Raw genomic sequence first — 18,790 nt, 5'->3', positions numbered from 1 at the left:
TAAATTAGTTAGTTTATGAGCTGTCATGTTAATGTCGGTGTATGAAATAGTGTTGTAAGAGACTTTGGTGTCTACATACCCTTTTGTTGCAGCGTCTTTTAAAGCGGTAGGGTCGCTCACATTGATCAGTTTGTGAGAGTTCATGTCGATGATCCCTGTGATGGTGCTAGATCCATCCGTTTTAACACACTGGCTCGAACTCACATCAACGTAATTTTTTGTGGCGGCGTCATGAAGATTGGTCGGTTCGTTCAAATTGATCGCCTTGTGAAAGTTCAAATCCAAATCTGCAGTTCCCACTACAGTTCCAGTACCGCCTGTCACGTGATTGTCTACGTAATATTTTGTAGCAGCATCGTGTGCGTTGGTGGGTTCACCCAAATTGATGATTTTATGAGAGTTGTAATCCAAATCTGCAGTGATGGTGCTCGATCCGTCCGTTTTAATATAAACGTTGCTGGCTGAGTCTGATGCAAGATTATCAAAATAAGCACTGAATTCGTTTCTGTTGAATTTGTCAATCATTTTTTAATGGTGAAAAATTTTTTTAAATCCTTTGAATCTAAAAAAAATTCACCAAAGGGTGTTGACAACGTCTTGAAAGCTGTCTCCCTCTTCGCATTTTTTCAAGACGTAAAGACACAAGTGACCACAATAAGACGTGTTTCCAAATTGTACCCTTTCACTGTTGTAAAAGACAGGACTTTTCAAATAGTCAACGAGCTCGACGAGAGGTGGTTGAGCGTAAGAGTCAAAGCTGAACTTTTTGTCTCCGTCTTTGAACCAACACACCCAATGAAACCCATCTGTGCTCGAATCACCCGTGTTGACAATTCCACATTCTTTTTTTCTTGGCTTTTTTGGCAACGCGTCTCTGACAAAAACTCCTCGAAAGTTTTTTATTTTTAGTTTTTTTGCTGCTTCCATCAACTGAATAGTGGATAAAGCCTCGTTTGGTAAAACAATTCCCTCCACATTTATTTTTTTGTTTCTCATTTTTTTACTTTGTTATTTTTTTAAATTTGTTTCTCCTTCATTTTTGTTGACTTACCTTTTTGTCTCTGCGATTATACCTCTGCACTCTTCGATCAACATTTTTGACTTACCTGAAATTTCTTTGTTTTCCTCGATTATCTTTCTGCACTCTGCGATCAACCTTTTTGCCTCTGTCATTGGTTCTGCATCTGCCTCTACCTCGTGTTCTGAGCCAAAGAGTTGATCAAAGTCCATAAATGTAAAGCATGGTTTTAGTTCGATAATCTTTCTGCACTCTGCGATCAAGCTTTTTGCATCTGCCTCTGCCTCGTGTTCTGAGCCAAAGAGTTGATCATAGTCCATAAATGTAAAGCATGGTTTTAGTTTGTAGTGTCCAATGGCTAAGGTGTGAATTCCGTCTTGCAAGATGTGTCTTTTGTCGTCATTAGCGCTGAGAGCGACTTTGTTGATCTCTTCGGTGTAAATGTTATGCTGATGTGATCGGATAACGTTCATAGCTGCAAGCTTTTCATTTCCACTGAATAAGCAGTCTTTATAATCTTGATGAGTGATGTGTTTTTGAACGACTTTATTTTTAACCCCTTTGCATCTTTTCTCTTCTTTTTCATAGGTTTTGTAAGAGTAGAGCTTAGGACGAAGTCCAACAAACTCTTTAATTATTTTTCCACCAGCCTCGTCTTTGAACATACCGATAATCTTATTATTTAACCCTACTTTAAACCCAGCGTTTTCAATAGCAGGATGATCTTTAGAAAAGTTGCTCGTGTCAAATTTGGTTTCAAGATCGCCAGAAATGTCTTGATAAAAATCATCCGTTTCGATTTCATAAATGAGCGAGTCAGTGTCAGTCATGAGTAGTTTCGCGCGATCTCCGTATTTAGGTTTGATATAGTTGTAATGGAAATCAAACATCAAAGTTTTGCTTATGTCTAGAACGCTTAGTCCTAAGTAAACAGGCTTGTTGTAAAAGAGTTTTGTTCTTTTCATATGAACTGCAATAAGGTTTTCATCAAAAATGGTATTTCTATCATAATTAGACTTTCTTGACAATTTCAAGACTTCTTTTCTTGTGGTGATTAGTTTAATATCAACATGCTTTCGAATATTCTCCATGGTTTTTCCAAAGACAGAGTTATTCATGAGTTTAAAAAATTCTTTTTCAAACTCGTTTTTAGCTTTTGCTCTTAATCCAGTGTTGAGATCGATGTATTGTTTCATGAAGGGTTCTTCTTCAAAGGTGACACCTCGATGAATTTTAGTAGTGATCAATCCAAGTCGTTCATAGAGTTTTAGGTTTTCATGATGAATGACGTATTTTTCTTTGTTGTTTAAATTAGGAACGAGCTTATCCACTTTATTAATTTTTAGTCTTTCAGGAGCTAAAGGATAGTCGTTGTGTAAATCGTGTAGACTTTTAGGATAATCCAAGTCCACTTCGAGAATACAAGGCATGGATTTCCAATTTAAAAGTTCATCTTCAGTCATCCATCTGAATCCTCTAAAAGGAAGAGGCTTACACATAGCCCATCCATATAAATTATTTGCGTCTAAATACTGAATGAATTTCGAAGGTTGTGAGGGATCATAATCACTCATGTATTTGTTGTTAGCAGTTCCATGTCGTTTGCTGATCATGCAAATTCCACCGCGTATCCCTTTTTCTATCATATTAAGCATATCAATATCAGACAGAAGCTCTAACCGAATTCCAGTTAGTTTTAACATGGCATCCCAACCCAAACCAGGTGAGGTGTAATACCAAGCAGGATCAAGCTTGTAATAGGTACGGCACACGTCTCTGAAATTTTCAAAGATATCAGCAAGTATCAACACGTCTGACTTGTTGTACAGTTCTTGGTAATCTTTAAACGTTTTACATCCAAATACATTCCAAACGTTTTGCGCATGCGCATAGTCTTCACAGCTTATTCCCTCATCATTCAGTTTGGAATAGAACGCTTCAATAGGAGGTAATTGTGTTTCAGAGAACTTTTCAATCGAGTCTACCCAGTCATAAGGGTAAATACCTTTTTTTCTTAATAAATCAAACTTTTCTCCATAGTAATATTGAGCAACGTTTTTGCATTGGTCGTTGTTTAGATTTTTAGCTAGATCTTCTAACTTGAAACTCATGAACCTGTAGCTGTCGATAAACCTTAGCTCTTTCCATACTTCCTGAAGTTTACCTTTCTTATTAATAAATTCTCTTACTTTGATTTTTTTCGAGAAGCTGATATATTTTTCTTCATTGTTGGGTATGCAATTGAGCTTTCCACCTAATTTCTTGATGAACAAATGACTGTCATAACCGGACAAATTATGGAAAATGATGGGTATGAATTTTGGAAGTTTATAATTCAAGTTGCATTTCTTATGAGCAGCTCCTCGATACTTTCCAGTTAAATGACAGTGATCCCACACTTTGTCACTGTTAAGATCTGATTCACAAATATGACATAGAGTTGCAGTCTCAAAATTCTTTTCATCCTCATCCGTTACCACTTTCTTTTTTACTATATCAATCTTGTCGAGAATCTTTATAAGGTCGGCTTCAAGCATGGTTATAAACTTTTGAGCTACGTCATCCTCATCGCTTTCAGCTGTGTACATGACTGGTTCTCCTTTGTAAAGGCTATCGTCAAAGCATTTGATATAATAGCAGAAGGAGCTTGGAACGTGCTTTTGATATTGTCTGGTGTACGACTCTTTATGATTATATTCAGTGTTATCCTCGATGGGTTTGATGAAACTTTCAAAGTCTGCATATACAACGTATGGAACTCTCATAGACTTGTTATAGTTTTTAAAATGAACGGTCGTTCCTTCTTTAGGAAGTTCGATTCTTACTGCATCGTTGTCATAGCAATAAGGTTGATGCTGTTGAAGCTTTTCTTCCTGGTCATAACCTTGTAAGCAATTTCTGCAATAATACATTTTGTGCTGATGATTTGATGTTTGTGCAGATAATAACCGACTCAAACTTTTAATGAGACAGTAATGGTCAGTGTCTTCGTTTGAAATAAGCAACAAATCAATGCAGTGCTTTCGATCTACAAAGTCAGATATTTTCAAAGGGTACAGTTTTTTATTTTCATACCCAAAGACGTTAATGCTAATGTCTGGATTATTTTTCTCAAACTTATTGATTTTATTAAGCTTGACAGGAAACTCTATTCCTTCCCAATTCAGTTCTTCTGATTTTAGAACCAAGTCTTTATCAATTCTTTCGTTGTCTCTATTTTTTAAATTCAACGCTCGAGTGACTGACCATTTAAAGCATTGATCGTCCTTGTTTTCCATGTTGATGATCGCCTTTTTGTCTTTCAGCTCTTTAGACAACTCAATATAGGAAGAACCGCTGATAGGCTCGTAATCAGTAAAGTTAATGTCCATTCTTAAAATCTTAGATATAGTGCAATTAGATCCTAAAGCATTGTATTTAACACTATTTTCCAAGACTTTTTCTTCCATTTCACCCATGAGCTCTCTTACATCCGTAGTCGCTAGAATAATCTCTGATCTTGATGAAAAGCTCGCTTCTCGAGTCACTTCTTCACCAGTCATCATGCTTACAGATTTCATTTCACACGTTAAAATAATTCTTACCTTTGTATTTCTTTCTCCTTCCATGGTTTGAATGGCAGACTCTCTCACCAAATTAAAAAAGGTTGCAAGGTCGTTATATCGAGAAGAAGGTCTATAAGAAAATTGTCTCACAGAACCCTCCGCTGAATGTTCAGTCAACTTGAATTTTATTTTATAAGGCTTTGGCAAGGGTTGTTTATACACTGTTTTTAATACAAGTGATTTGATAGACTGTATCTTTTTATCGATTTGTTCCGCTGATTCGCTTACCTTCTCCTTGACTACTTCAGGAACGTAGGGTTCTATCCAATCTTTAACATCATCAAACTTAGTTTTAACATACGACGCCACACTTTTTGCAGCTGCCTTCAGACTTGAAAAAAATGAAGGTCTCGGTGGAATGACTGGTTTTGGTGTTATGGCAGGTGTTAAATCTAAAACCGGTTCATCAAGGATGTGTTTTTGCAAATGAATTGGTTTCGGAGCAATAGGAGGCTTTACCACAGGTCTTGGTGGAATGATTGCTGGTTTCGGAGCAATAGGAGGTTTTACTACAGGTCTTGAAGGTTGCAAAGTCATTATAAGCTCACCTTTTCTCATTTTAGAATACCCTCTTATTTTTTGATCTTTAGCGATTTCTCGCAATTCTTTCAACGTTTTGTTTTCCATTTTTAATATAGCAAGAAATTTATTTAACCCAAAATCATTTTTCTAATATTTTTTATTTCTTTTCAATTCTCTGAAAAAAGAATTGAAAAAATTTTTACATTTCTCACGGACTTTTTCTTTCTAGCTTTTCCGAATTTAAAATTTCAATCTTTATTCCATCTTCCACTTTTCCATTTCGACGTTCTAAATATCTCCATCCATGTCCTGTCTTTTTCATTGCTTTGTAAAGGGATTTGTATTCAGTCACTTCCCCAGTTTCCATATTGGTTGTTTTCACAGACACAGGTTTATTTCGAATTGAAGCAAGTCTCTCGTATTTTGGATCGATCGGTTTTTTTTCCGTTTTCTCATTTTTCATTTTTATTTCTTTTTTTGGTCGACCCACTGCCCTGTGTTCTTTTACACCTTTCAAAAGCGAATCTTTACTTATTAGATTATTATCAATCGCAATCATCATCAAAGGTAACAATTTGTTTGAGGTTAATGTGATTCCATTTTCCATAAGCAAATTTTTCAGATAATTTTTTGTATATCTCATGTTTTATTTTTAAAAAGAAAAAAAATTTATTTAAATCATTTTTGTTAAGAATCTCATGACGAACTTTCAAACCTAATAAACAACGTTCATGTTGGTTCCGTCGGAATCGAATTTGATCAATCTGTCTGAAATGATCACTGCAAAAATAACGGTGTTTTCTGGTACTGCTGTTCGAAATTTGAGGTTGACTACCAATTCTGCCGTTTCAGAAACAACTCTTTCTTTTTGCTTACTAATGTCTACAAAAAACAACGGAAACAAATTTTTATAATCAATCAGAGTCAAACCAGATTGACAAACAAGTTCGTTTGTACCGTAATATTTATCGTCAAAAGAGAACGCGTCAGAATGTGCCATGGTAATTTTCTTTTCTCCAAAATTCAAATCGTAATTGTAATTTGGATATTTTATTCCATTGACGGTTACGAAAAAATTGCTGACATCACAATGGTTGAAAATGGCTGGATTTACAATTTGACTGGAATTCTTGTTTGTCTGAAGTCCTAACACGATATATCTCGGAACGCTTTTGTCTACGATTCTTCCTAGGGTCCAAGTGAATTCTGTGAGACCAGCAGGAACGACTTGTCTTTCGACTTTGTTTGACTTATAGGCTACTGGGACGGAAATTTTACTCGCCATTAATTTCAAGAATTCGGATTTCTTCGAAACATCCAACTCAATTCTAGGCATAAAAAGTCTGAATTTTTTAAGGTCGATCATTCCTGCAGCAACAGTCTCGGCTCTGTAAATGGCGTCGTCGTATTCTTTTTTTGTGAAGGTAATGGTGTGTCTGAAGCCATAAACAACTTTGTCGTAAGTTTCGCAAAAACCAAAAATGTGTTTTAATGGTATCTTGAACGAAAATGTACCAATGGATGTCGTGTCTGCAAACAAGTGGTCTCGCCTTACAACAAACCCTGGATTTCCGGTGGCGTTTGAAGTGTCTTTATACCACATTTGCTTCAAACCATCTGCAAGCTGAAAACCAAAAGGGTATTTCAACAATCCAAGCATGGTTGTTCCTTGACCTGGATACATGACTCTTTCCACTTGTTGTCCTGATAAATCATAGGTGGCATCATTAAACAAATACATGATGGCGTTGTTCACCAGAGCAATGTTGTCTGTTGCTGTGTATGCAGTTCCATCTGCTTTTTTGAGAACCCCTTCAACGAGGATGTAAGCCTCTGATGGTACTGTTTGTACAGATTGACAATCAATCTCAAAAACGATCGATCCTGAAGAATTTAAATCGAGGTTTGTTGGGAGGTACTCGAAAAAATCAACTTTTTCAATTCCAGTGTCATACTCTGGCATTTCATCAACTCTTAATCTATCGGTGTTTATCATTTTTAAAATGAGAAAAAAAAATTTATGTCATTTTTGATTCGTTAAAAAAATCAAGCAATCAAAAGCCCGCTCCCCATTTTAACGAGATCTTGGATTCTAGTCGCGTTCTTTTTCGTCATTTTCTTTTTCACTTGAATGGAAGAACCAAACATTTTTTTATGCAGCTCTTCCATTGGATTAATATACGGATCAGTCTTTACCGCTTCGTTTACAATCGTGGTGAGTATTTGGTTTGGATTCGTCGTACCTGTCTTGGCGTAAACTTTTTCAAGCGCTTTTTTTCCTTTGTCGATGGCAACGTCTTTAGCAGTGGATATAGCTGAAGAGGCTAATTCTTTTCCAGCAGATTTGGCGGCTGTGATTGCTTCTCTTCCAATTTCGCTTGCTGCTGCTTTTCTCAATAAATGAAGAGACGATCGTGAAGCGTTTGAAGCTGCCATTCTCCTCAAAAAATTTTTAATCGCGTCCATAATTCCTCCACCTCCAACGACGTTCTTTTTAAAATATCTTCTGTTGTTCACAATGAGCATTTTTTTTAAAATGAGAAAATATTTTTTTAGATCCGTTTGCGGATCAATGGAATTTCACTTGTGAAATTTTTAAATCCTTTGGATTCATGTAAATTCTTCGAATTTTTAAATCTGTTCTCACGACTCGATGTATTTTTGAATCGCTCTGTATTCCTCTTTGTTTATTTCCCCCTGTCTCAAAAGCTCGTCACAAATGGCAACGGCTTCGTTTCTCGATGCTATATTTCCAGCATGTCCTGCAGCAATACTCAATTGAAGTTTTTCCACCAACGCATTAGGATCGCTCGGAAGGATAATCAAACCATGACCTTTTTTTTCTTTAAGTTTGTTTTCAATAGGTATGATGAATTTATTGTATTTCTCAACCTCTGTTGCTTTAGGCTTGTTGTGTCTCGCATCCGACTTTACAGCCTCACTCTCTACTAAAATTTTCGAGTAATTAAATACATCTTCTGCTGTCACGTTTTCTGAAACGTTTGGATTGGTCATCAACTCCCAAAGACCTTTGGTTCCTTCATACCTTTCGCCTCCAACAATCATATCGTTTCCTTCAAACATCACCCCCATTTTTCCAATCGTATATTGACCATCGCTTTTGCTCAATTCAAACTTGTTCTTAAAGCTTCTTTTAAATTCAGCTCTTGCGTTCAGATCAAACAACTGATCATCCTCAGGAAAAATAGACGACTCTAAAGGCGCTTCTTGCTTGATGCTCTCCTCCTCGTTTTTAACCTCGTTTTTAACCTCGGATTTTATCTTTTTGAACGTCTTCTCATTGCTCTCAATCAGAGGCTTAAAAAACTTGCTCAAATCAGTCTGATAATTTGCATCTGAAATGTTGGTGTTGAGACTCTCATTGTAAAGCTTTTCTCTATTAGCTCTATATTCTCTCAAAATCTCATCTCGCTTTTCAGGATCTTGTATTCTAAAAAAAGACATTTTTTAGAATACGGAGAAAAAAACTTAAAACAAAAACTCGATTGCGTTTACTCTTTTAGATTAGTTTTTCTTAGATCCTTTGGATTCATGGAAAAATATTAATTTTTCTTAAACAAGTTGTTGAATGCTTTTATCGCGTCTTCTCTTCCTTTTTGGATCAACGACTCTTTAGTCAATTCGTCAATGACGCTTTTTGTCTTGGTTCGGATTTCTTCACTCATGACTTTGAATTTTTGAAGCTCGCTGAGAATGAGTTCGTACTCGGAATCACTCACAAATCCATCCATAAGAGATTTTGAAATGTGGTCACTAATCGTATTCAATTTTGACTCGGAAAGAACTTTCAATTTTTCATGCTTTTCAGCCTTTATCATCATTTTTTTGTTCTGATGATTTCCGAAAATGGATAAAGCTCCCAATACAACAGCAACCCCTTCACACGCAATCGAAACTGGAGTGGCAACAACGGTTGATAAAAGTGCAATCCCTGTAACCCCTAAACCAATGCATACCGTTTGCAATCCGTCGTCGGTGAAACGAATTTTTTTTGCAGCTCGATGGTATTTTTTACTCAAAGCCATTCGTTTCACTTTTTCATCCTCTATTTCTTTTTGGATCTCACTGATTTTTTGAAGTCGATATAAATGCCCTCCATCTGATGGTGCCGTTGGAAGAACTGGATAAATTTTTTCAGTGTTTTTGATTATCTCCATCTTTTTAACAAAGACACATTTTTTTTAATTCGAATCGATGTAGTTTATTTTACAAAGCTTTTCACCTTTTTTAACTGTGACTTCCTGGTTGTTATAATTGTGTATGGTCATAACTATGTCATCCACAGACTCGGAAAAAATAGCATCGTTTTTGAAATAATTCAATTGGTTGCTTATTTTATCCATCAAAGTGACGACAGCAATTCCTTTTTCTAATTGTAAACCTACAGACAACGATATCTGCTTGTGAGATACAGGAAGAAATTTAATGTCTTGTTGAGCAAAAATCTCGTGCTGTCTGTTGGTGTTGAAATAGGTGGGATAATCCAACTTTTTCTTTGTTACAATAATGTTTTTCGTATTTTTTCGTTCCAACTCTTTGATTCTATCCTCTAAATGACTCAGTTGGAAATTAAAATTGTGAATCTCTACTGAGGCGCTGTTTTTAAGCAACTTGTGTGGGGCATGCATTTTTTAATATGAAAATAAAATGTTTTAAGTCGTTTTATTTTCAGTTTTTTGTGCTTTTACATTTCCTCGTCTAATTCTTTTACCTCTAAATCCAAGTCTTCACACATCATGATGCTATGAGACAAAGATGCATTTTTCACGATGACTGCCTCGACCAGTTTAACTTGAATAGACACAATCGAAGGACCAATATACACCCCCTCAATTCTAAGTCCTCCAATAGCGTAACATCGTTGGTTGATAAAATCATATCCAGAAGAGTTGACCAAATTTTTATTACTACGTTCTCCTTTGACTCCATTTTTTATATCAAGAGCTGTTTTCCTTCTATGAAATGTAGAAGTAATGAATATTTCGTCTTCATTTTTAAATTCGCTTGCGGATTCATGGAAATTTTTAGATCTTTTAGTAATATACATTTTAGCATAAAACACTGGCGCTGCTTCAGGATGATCAGGCTTATATTTTAAAATACTCAATTCGTCTGAATTAATTTGCTTTTTTCTTCCTCCTTTTTTAAGTTTGGCTAACAATTTATCTACTTCACCTCTAATAAACAAAGTAATCTTTTCCATTGTACTAATAAAATTTGCTTCTTCTTCAGTTTTACCCTTTTTAGCATCAAAGCAAACAAAGGACATGGAATACCCAGTCAATTTTTGTGTTGTCGGATCTTTATTCTCACACACACCATACGAAAATAATATAGGTGTTCGTAATACAAGAGGACCATCTCCACTTGGATAAGAATATTTTACTGGTACTTTTTGATAGACTACTGGTTTTGTCGCTGCGTAAATTTCTCCAACTGATAATTTGCTCTCATCAAAATTTCCAATTGTAATAAAATTCATTTCTTTTCTATATACAAGATTTTTATTTAACTCAAAATAAAAATTTTTTTCACTTCTTTATTATCCTAACCTTTTGACTAAGGAATTAACTTTATCATCATTTGAATTATTTCACTCATTTTACGGTAGCAAAACTTCAAGTTATTCTTGGTTGTTCTCAATTTCATATTTTCTCTATCCCAACGATATTCATCTTGTACTTCTAAATAATCATCAGCCAATTTAGTATGAAGATTTTCCATCTTTTTAAGGATATCATTCATATCATCTAAATTCTCTGCTTCATACATACTACAACGTAATTCATTCAACAACAATTGATACCTAGACATGAACATATGCAAATCATTATCTCTCATGCGCTTATACATAGCAATTTCAGACACATTTATTAATTCAATCATCGCATTCATTTCTTTTCTATATACAAGATTTTATTTAACTCAAAATCAAAAATTTTTTTCTTGCCATACAAAACGACTATTTTTGCAAACGTATCAATTCTTCATTATCCACCCACGAGTTGAATGAATCTGGATATCCTTTCCATTTGACTAAAGATCTGTTCTTTTGCTTTCGAATGACTTTTTCAATTCTAAATATGTCTTGATTGGTCTTTTGCATTTCTTGTTCATAAAACGTACCTTTAATTTCTTCACCGTTAGCATCAGCGATTTTATACGTGGTTGGATTCGTATGCTGAACTTTTGACACGGTAAAAACCTCTTCAGTCCATCTCGGTGTATACCCCTTTTCAAAATGAGACTTCTTTTTTACGATCCTCACTTTGTCTCCCATTGAAAATTTTGGTTCTGCTCTTTCTTTTTGCGTCTTTCCATTCAGGTTCATCCATACCCTATATTTATTCTTTTTATCCCTGGCTTCCACTGGTGTCATTTTAATGGAAGAGTGTTTTGTGTGGTTGTAGTTATCAACCATTTCATCTAATACGTCAATGTATTTATTGGTATTGTTGGATGAAAAATATTTAAACATTCTCTCTTTCATCGTTCTTTTCCATCGCTCGACAACAGAACTTTTTTCCTCGTTTTCAGTGGAGTATAATTGCACGCCTAGAGCTTGTACATGCTTGTTATAAAACTCTTTACCTTTATCCACCCACATCTTTGTACACCTTCTCTCCTCAAATATTTTGCTTAGAGCGTTAGCTACATCAACTCCAGTTTTACTCTTTAACGGAACAATCCATCCATACTTTGAAAACACGTCGATCACCATGAGCAAATATTTTACCCCGTTGTTGAATTTTGAAAACGATTGCATGTCAACCAAATCTGCAGCCCATATTTCATCCATGTCGTTCACAAACACTTTTCTTCTTTTAAAATGATGAATGACTGGTTTATGAAGCTCGTTTGCAAGCTGATCCGTCCATTTCAGGTTCTCCGGTGCTTTTTTTTAACAGATACACCTAGACCGAATTTAGCTTTGGCTTTGATGATGGGAGTGATCAGTTTTCTTTCGTTTATCTCTTTTTGAGTTGGGTTTGGAATGGAGTTCATTTCTTCAAGCATCATTTGATCTGCTACATTTCTGCTTTGAACGTCGTTTAAATATTTATAAGCTAAATCGTGATGGTATGCTGCATTGTCCACTCGATCTACCGGTTTGCTCCACTCTTGATACATGTCTGTGGATGTGAGTCTTTTGTCCAAGTTTGTGCCAGGTCCTGCAAAATTCATTCCTGGAATGTGCATTTCTCCTGGAAATTTTGCCCATGGAAGCTTTATTTTTTTTGAAAAATTGTTAATCGTTTCCACCAAGTCTCCTCCTTTTGTCGTATGCGAAGATGATCCTTTGAGTGCATGTGAAGAAACAAACTTACATTTGGTCGTTCCGCAAACGTTACAAGCCCCTTTAACCATATGCCTGTTGTTTTTTGTGATTTCGTTTCTCAAATGATTCGTTTCTGTTTTCCTTTTGCATTTAACACAATACATTTTATTTAAAAAAAATATTTTTAAACTAAAAATGGAAGTGTCTGATTTGTCATGGAATATTGGAAAAATCAAAAGAAACAACAACAAGCTTTTACCGAGAAGCATTCGAGGAATCATCGTTGGGAAATCCGGATGTGGAAAAACAACGTTGCTTCTCAATTTATTGCTCAGACCTGGATGGTTGGATTATAACCATTTGCAAGTTTTTGGAAAATCTCTTTTCCAACCCGAGTACAAAATACTAAAAAGTTCGTTCGAAAAAAAATTACCAAAAAAAATAATTCTCGACTTGTTCAAGGTACAAACCGAAATTGAAAAATTGAAACTAGATCCTGAATGTGTTATCAACGATCTTTCAAAAAATTTTTCCGAAACCGAGGGCATGGAGTGTGAATTTTTTGAAACGGCTGACGATGTGCCTAATCCTGAAGATCTTGATTCATCCAAAAACAATTTAATGATCTTTGACGATTTGCAATTGACCAAACAAAACAAATGTGAAAAATATTACATCCGAGGAAGGCATTCTAACGTCGACTGTTTTTACCTCGCTCAAAATTATTTCATGCTCCCAAGACAAACGATCAGAGAAAACACCAACTTTATTTGCCTCTTCCCTCAAGACTCAAAAAACATTGATCACATTTATCGAGATCATGTATCTACCGATATGAAAATAGAAGAGTTTAAAAAGTTTTGCAATCATTGCTGGTCTGAACCTCACGGATTTGCGGTGATTGATTTATCGTCAAAAAAAGACAATGGAAAATATCGAAGCGGATTTGACACTTTTTATTTTCCAAAAGAAGCCATTTAAAAAATGTTACATAATAAAAAATGTCAAGCATAATCATCGACGTGGATGGAAATTCCAACGTAATCATAACAGAATTTTTAGACAAAATCGTTTTTGACAAAGGAAAAACTTATGAAATGGCTTTTTTTGGGCTTGAGACGTACAACAGCTTTCCAAACATCATCAGCAAAAACAATTCTTTCCGGTATAGCATGAACAATGGAGTTCATTGGGAAAACGTCGTCATTCCAGACGGTAGCTACGACATCAAAGACATCAACAATTATTTACAAAAGACTGTCTCAAACACAATAAAAAATTATGCGTCTCAAAGCTCCAGCTACGTCACAGCAAATAAAATCAGCTACTCTCCCGATAACATAAAAATAGAAGCCAATTTAAACACTTTAAAATCAAGCATCACACTTGGAATGAATTATTTGATGGATTTGAACGTGGATAACAGCATCGCTCCACTTTTAGGATTTACAAAAAGACAATTGGACTCCAATTCAACATACGAGTCTGACGATATTGTTAGAATTTCAAGCATCAACACGATCAGAATCCTCAACAACGTCATCGGGTCTGCTTACGTCAACGGAACCCCACTCAATTGCATCTACTCTTTTTATCCAGCTGTTGGTCCTGGTTTTAAAATCATCGAAAGACCCACTCATTTGACTTTCCTCCCTGTTAAGGTTCCAGAAATTTCTACAATGATCACTCGCGTTGTTGATCAAAATGGAAATTTGGTTGATTTTCGTGGAGAGGACATTACAATCCGTTATCTCATTCGAGAAGTGAAATAAATATTTTTTCTCACATTTAAAAATGAGCAAATATGTTAGTGTTAAATTAAATGTGTCTCAGGGACAGATTGAAAAAATAAAAAAATCAATGATAGCAGGTAAACCTGTGAGCATCCGTATTTCAAAAGATGATTTTAACGGAAACGACGTTTTACTTGTAACACAAAATCAACATCGAAAACTTTTGGATGCTCTCCATCGAGGAGTTGGAGTCACCATTAAAATGAGCAAAACCCAATTGGAGCATAACGCAAATGTGAAAGGAGGATTTATTGGAGCTCTTCTACCTTTATTAGGTATGTTGGGTAGTACACTTGCAACAAGAGTAGTTCCAGCTCTTGCCACCGGATTGTTAGCAGGCGTAGGATCTTCTGCAGGTTCTGCTATGGTTGATAAAATTGCAGGAAGAGGTATCGTTTATTTGAAAAAGAATGGAAATGGAATGAAAATGGGAACGCACAGAGGAAACGGATTATTTTTAACACCCTGGCCTAAAGGAGGATCATTCAAAGACGGAGTTTACGTTAAAAGCGGAAGAGGATATGAATCTATCGGAGCTGGTTTGCTTCTCGGACCAAACTCACCCTTTAATAGCATTCCCTTTTTAGGTGCTATTCTATGAATAAACTCTTGTAAAAATTCGAAGAATTTCCATTGATCCGCAAACGGATCTAAATTGTACAAAGAAAAAAAACTTTTTAAAATGATATAAATAAATTTTTTCTTGCTATAAAAAATGACATACTCCTTTAAATATTTTGATAAAGAATCAAACAGCTACCATACATACAGCTCCGAAAATTATGATCAATATATCAGAAAACGTATTCATCTTGATAAAGATTCCAAAGCAGTTTGTAGAGAGTTTAAAGCATATCTACGGTATAAAAAATTGTTAAAAGAAATAGAAAAATTAAATGAACTAAAAAAAGGTAAAATAGAGTCGTGGAAATATGATCAGATGCGCAAAATGAGAATTGAAGAAAAAGAACAAAATTTAAATTATCAAAAACAAAGGCTAGCAAGACATTATAAATATATAATTAAAAAACCTGCCCCGTCTGAACTCTTAGATTCACATTAAAAACTATTTTATATATTTTCAGATATATAAAATTTACATCTTCACAATATATACGTCACTATCGTTTACTGTAGAATAGAAAATACGATGATCAACACAAAAACAACATGCACAAAGAATTAGAGAAACGCGAAGAGAAAAATATAAACATCTTTTTCCATACTTGAACTACAAAGAATAAATTAACACATTCACAACCTTTTTTTCATTATGTCATCTCATTATGAAAATCCACAAAAATGGAAATACGCAAAAATACCCATGAGCATGCGCAAAAATGCGCATGCGCCAGAATCGTAAAACATGACGCCATCTTGAATGCGCCAGAATCGTAAAACATGACGCCATCTTGAATGCGCCAGAACCCGATATGTCATTTTTTCTATAGAAAATGGAAATGCGCCAGAATCGGCAAGTCTTAGTAGTTGCCTATCAATACTAAGGACTACATAAGTGTTTGTTTAACAAAATAAAAGATGCATAACAAAAAATTGTTAGACAACTGTGAAAAACATCACTTCATAACTTATCTTTTGTCTTGTATAAAACATCATTACAATTAAAATAGTTTACCAGTCTTATTTGATATTTTGCTTTATTTAACTGCATAAGATAAGCTTTATCTATAATTGTAAGCTAGCAGACAGTCAGTCTAGCAATATATAAATTGCTACCTTATACTCACATTGTGGTTTATAATGTTAACTCTAAATTGTGGTCTATTACAATTCAACAGTTCTAATAAAGAAGGTGAGATGTCTACATTAGGAAAAAAATACATACAATACATTAAAAATTTTATATAATATATTAAAAATTTAAAAAAATACATTAAAAATTTCATATAATATATTAAAAATTACATAAAATATATCAAAAATTACAAAAAATACATTAAAAATTACATTTAAGGAAAAAAGTAATACCTAATTTAGGATATCTTTTAGGCTCTAAATCAATGTTTTTGATTTTTACACCTTTATAATTTTCATACTTTCTAAATGTATTACAATTTCCATTTGTTATGTTTTAACCAGTATATTTGAAAATCAATTTCAAATTACAAAAAATACATTAAAAATTTCAGAAAAGTTTTTTATAATATTTTGAAAATTAAATATAATACGTTAAAAATTAAAAAAAATACCTATAAAATTATATTTAACAGGAAAAAATTATTACCTAACTTAGGATATCTTTGAATTTCTAAAAAATAGTTTTTGGTATTTACGCCTTTATAATCCATTAACTTTCTAAATAATTTAGGATTTGCATTATTTAGGTTATCAAGAATATATTTTGCATTCATTTTCTGTGAACCATCTTTTTTACATTGAAACAGTTTATCCAACTTGTTACATACACATTCATTTAATTTTTCAAGCAGGTTCTCATGATCTTTAAAAGACAAGGGAATATTCCAATTTTTGCCAGAAAAAATTCTGCGATGTGAGCCATTATAAAAGATTTTATAATCTTCTTTAAAATGTTGTAGACTTATGTGACAAATTTCACAAGCATATTTGGTTATAGCAATATTATAGGTTTGCTTTAACTTGCATTCCTTTTCTACTTTAATTATTTTTTCTAAGATTGCCATTTCTGCATGGAGTTCTCCTGGATTCTGCAGAAAATCAAATTTTAGCTTTTTTCACGGGTTTTTATTGAAAATGTTAAAAGTATGTGCAAATAATAACAGCATTTTAAACTCTTCATCGTCAGTTGGGTAGTCAATAGCATCACCGGCAGCATCATCAGAAATATGCTTGTCACAAAGTTCTTGAAGTAAATTTGAATTTTTCCTAAACTCTTCAAGAATTGTTTGGTAGTTTGAGCTATTACTTATTTGCTCATCCTTTTCTTTTTCATTTCTTGTTACAATCCCTTTAGGTAAGGAAATCGGTATCAAAAGCATTTTCTTTAAACTCGTCTGTAGTTTTTCTTGATCAAATTCTACATTTTCATAGTCAACATTCTCCATTTATACTCGGGTAAAATTTGTGAAGTTTAAATCATAGTCACAAGAATAGGTTGGCAAAAGAAACTATTACGATCATTCGTCTGACTTTTTTTTCCCGTGAACTTTGGGAAGTTCCCGTGAACTTTGGGAAGTCCTTATTTGCACTTCCCAAAGTTCACGGGAAAAAAAAGTCAGACGAATATCGTCTAAAGAAACTATCGATCAGAAGTCGATCAAAGTCCACTTGTAATTATGAGTATTTTTGCTTCGGTATAATTATGCAAAATATGCCGATTGGTTAAAAATGTTTTTTAAACCTCTTGTTTATGGAAAGCCGCAATAACTATTTTACAAAGCTTTTTGTTACCAAGTCAACAATCTAAATGAGTTAAAAAATGTTATGTTAAATCAATCAAATATTGTTTTGATAAATCTATTAAAATAGATTTTTCAAACTTTGATTTATTTATTTATTTTTTTAAAAAGTAAATTTTTTCAGAATCGTCTATTATGAAAAAATCTTATTTTTCTATGGACAATACGGAAATTTCCGTGATGGAACTTTGTTTCAAAACGGACTTTGATGGAATTAACTCGTTATTATTCATCTTTACATAAAACGTGCGTTTTTTTAATAGAATATTATTTTTTAAAAGGAAACTCTACTAAAAAATGATCATACATACTATGGTTAATTTAATAACCAAATTATAGTGACCTCTCGTAACCAAATGGTCTTATTCAGATATATAAGATTTAGATTTAATGTGTTTGTTCCATATTTCCTGCTTAAGCAGCGGCGAAGCAAGGATTTTTACGCCTAGGGCATTAATGAAAAAGATGCGCCTTTTTAACAATAAATTTTTTTACTCCTTAATTTTTTTTTTCGGCTCCTTTAAGCCTTTACGGCCGGGGCTATTTCCCCTTAGGCCTTTCTCTCTCTACGCTACTGATTTTGGGCTATTTTGAAAAAATGGAAATATTTCAAAAGAACCAAACTACATATCCCTTTTTGTTTGTTCTTGGGTTTAAAAAGTTCTTAAGCATAAGCACAGTCGAAGTTGACTTTTGAAGGCCGGAATTTAACTGGCTAATCTAGATCATATTTAAGAAGAATTAAGACCATATATGTACCCCGAAGTTAACTGAAAAGTCAACATCGCCTTTCAGTAAGTTTAGTAATCCAAATTTTGAAGAATTTTCGACAGTCCTTTCTTTAGTATGTTATATTGAACAGAACACCTTGCGAATACAGTAGAATCCAGTTAACTCTTATTTTAAATTGTTTAAATTAGTAAATCCGACTTATTGTCGGATTTTCTTATTTAAACAGATTTTCTATTCCCCTTGAACTTTTCTATATATTAGATCTTTAATTCAAGTCTTTAATTTATCAGATACAACAATTCAAAATTAATAAAAAATTGCTGTAACACTATTTAAATAGTAGGATAAACTAAAAAAAAACAAAAACAACAACAAAAAAAACACAACAAAAGCAACCTAAATGATGTGTGTGTTCACATTGC

The sequence above is a fragment of the Hydra viridissima genome, unplaced genomic scaffold (genome assembly GCF_058129835.1).
Source record: "Hydra viridissima isolate aposymbiotic clone 2 unplaced genomic scaffold, HvirCarnegie_v1 scaffold_11, whole genome shotgun sequence".
NCBI lineage: Eukaryota > Metazoa > Cnidaria > Hydrozoa > Anthoathecata > Hydridae > Hydra > Hydra viridissima.
Note: the sequence above shows the minus strand (reverse complement) of the source record.